Here is a 3,693-nt window from a genome sequence, read left to right on the forward strand (position 1 = left end):
TAAGCCACATTTCCCACCTATCTCAAGCACACCAAATCCACAACATTTTTTTATCACTAACATACATTTATAGGCAACCAAATCAACCATTTCAAACATATTCCATGCCATTCAAATACCATCCAATTCACTACTCAATTTCTCAACCAAAACATACCTAATCAATGTACCAAAATCATCACAACTTACATAAGTTTCAAATACATAAATTTATCAATTTATCAAATACTTCATACCACAAAACTTGCCAATTCAACATTCCATATTCAAACCATTATATGAAAATTATATACATCATATTACTTACCTATCAAACACATCATTTAGGCCAACTTAAGAGGCCATACCTAACAACAATTCCAAGCCAAAACTCATGGCTAATATTCACATCACAAAACATACCAAAATGACACAAGCTTATACATGCCATATACCATATATACAACTCTCGAAATGGTACCAAAATAGATGTCTGATAGTGTGATTGATGTCGCTGACGATTCCTAAATTTGAGCTATCCTTATAAAACTGTAAAACAGAGAACATTTCACAAAGTAAGCTTTAAAGCTTAGTAAGTTCGTACCATAAATAAACAACAGTTTATATTATACAAAACATCCACTAATAAACAATTAGTAGTTCACAATTCATTCATCAATTCTAATCTATCTCATATAACAAGTTTATACGAATTCATCAAGCTTCATACACATAGTATCATCTACCACATAGGTATCGAACATACCTGATCTTTCCTGTAACACCCCTAACCCGTATCCGTCACTGGCTTAGGGTCACGACGTATTACTAGTCAAAACACAAATTTAAACGAACACATACATACACTTGCAAAATTTTATCTATCTTTATTATTTTTATTTTAAAAGAATACAATCATTTATTAACTTCATTAATCGATTTAAATATCAATACCACATAACAAAATACACTTTTGATTCAAATTATAATACGTGCATATATTCAGACTTCATTACACTTTAGTTGCATACTAAAAATCATACTCAAATAAAACACCCAAAATCTACTACATATAATTATTTAATAAAAATCATATTATATTTATCTTTCATTTACTATCAAGTTGGACATTTATACAACACATAATATACATGCTATTTTCATAATTTATCATTGATCAAGTCAATATTCATTTGATCATTCTTCCATGCATTTAGCCAAAAACAAGTTTGTTTTGAAAACAACTCACTTACAACTTATCTCAATCATTTTACAAGTTTATACACTTCAAATGTTTAAATTATTATACATAAAATATAACATAGTTTTTCCAACATTTTATACACTGCAACCTAATACATACATACTATAATTATCTAATTTTTTAATCACATTTACCGAACCCTAATAATATAAATTAATAAGTCCAAACAATATATCCAACTTATCACTACTTATTCAGTACATTACCTAACTATCATAATCGAATTTGAGCATCTAAAACCCACTCAAAAACATGCATGTAATCATGATTCAACTAAGTTGAATGAAAAACTTATTAACTAAAGAAGATTATTTTTATCATTACAAGACATTAGCTACATACAAATATATCCAAAACATAAACATTACCTACCATATGTCAAACATGACAAGTCAAATTATCATATGCATAAGTATTTGTATAAGCAATGCCGAATCACAAATTAATCATTATCATTTTATTCCATCTCACCTTATAACCAAATATATATACCATTTCATTATTGAAATAGTTTTCCTACCAATTCATATTTGTTTTACCTATACCAAAACCTTGGCCGAAGCAATTAAACATGCTATGCAAATATGTACACACAATGTTCATTACATCAACCATTTTCAAAACATATAACATTTAACACATATACCATGCATATCATGGCATGCAACATTATAACCAGAACAGATTAAACCATTACCAAAATATAACTAAAACCAAACTTAGGAATTAAGCTATTTTTGCATGGCTTTAGATTTACATAGCCAACATTCCACATTTCTAAAGTATGTTTCAGCCTATACATGTCATAGTACCAAAATGCAACTTATTAAATACTGGTGGCGGTCGATAGTGTGATAGACTTTGCTGACAATCCCCGAGCTTGTAACTTGAATCCAAAATCTATAAAACAGAGACAAATATTCACACAGTAAGCTATTGTAGCTTAGTAAGTCATAAGCAAATTAACCAATCAAAAGTGTAACCAAAGCATTTATAACAAACCTAATTATAACATTATTATTACACTTGGTCTTAAACATATCATTTAATTTATTTATAACTTATACTTTCACACAAATAAGTTACTTGGGCCGAATTCTCATATATCTTATTTAGCATAATATCATTCAACTTTCAAATTCAAATGACATTATACCAAGTATTCTTACATTCATATACACAAACTCATGAATCAAATCTCGACATCATATATATGCACTTATATATATAGCCGAACATACTTTTCATATTTACTCACATTCTTCACTTACATCTTACATGACTTGTAATAAATATCAAGAAACTTACTTAACTTGTTTCAATTAAGCAATAAGCTAAATTCATACCTAGTCATTTTAGCTCATTTCACACATCCGTACATTATTTACCTTTGCCCGATGAACCATTCAGAATTGGGTAGGACACTCAGATAATCACACATTTATCGTACAATGCCAACGTCCCAGACGTGGTCTTACATGTAACCACATATCGATGCCACTGTCCCAGACAGGGTCTTACTCGCACACATATATCGGAATCCTATGTCATGACATATGTATCCTAACTATTCTTAAGGTTCATACGGGATTTTCGGATGTCGTAACTCGGTCAAAACGAATTCAGAAATGTGGTAGCCAAGTTTGCTCATATTCGGCCATAGCATATATAAATTCAAACATTTCATACCAGCATATATATTTAGCATTTAACTACAATTAAGTACGTCTATTTACTTATAAACTTACGTCGGACGATGTAAAACAGAACAGGGCAGCTAGTCGATAATTTTCGTTTTCCTTTGATCCAAATTCGATTTCTTTGGTTCTTGATCTAAACATATTCAAATTAAGCTCATTCAAACATATTTTCATTCAATTTAGTCCAAAAACACATAAATGGGAAAATTACCATTTTACCCTTAACATTTACAATTTTTACAATTTAGTCCCTATTACACAAAACACAAAACACACAAAATTTCTCCATATCCATGCTAGGCCGAATATTACCCATAACCATACAAACCCATATAATTTATTTATTTCACATTTTAGTCTTTTAAATTATTATTTTTGCAATTTAGTCCTAATTACTCAAAATCATCAAAAACTCCAATACAAAACATGTTGATCTAAAACATATCTTTCATAATTCATCATCAAAAAACAAAAATCAAAAGCTCTCAACAATGACACAACTCAAAATATTCATCAAAATAAAAAATTCAGGCATGGGTTTTGTAGTACTCGAAGCAACGATCTCAAAAATGTAAAAATTATCAAAAACCGAGCTAAACTCATACCTTAATCAGGCTTGAATGTAACCGAACCCTAGCTTTTTTTCTTTTTCTTTCTTGTTGAAGTTTCTGCCAAAAGAAAATATATGAACCATCATTTTTAATTATGTTATTATATGATATATTATAACATATTATTCCATTTACAATT

This window comes from Gossypium hirsutum, chromosome A06 (genome assembly GCF_007990345.1).
Source record: "Gossypium hirsutum isolate 1008001.06 chromosome A06, Gossypium_hirsutum_v2.1, whole genome shotgun sequence".
NCBI classification, from domain to species: Eukaryota; Viridiplantae; Streptophyta; class Magnoliopsida; order Malvales; family Malvaceae; genus Gossypium; species Gossypium hirsutum.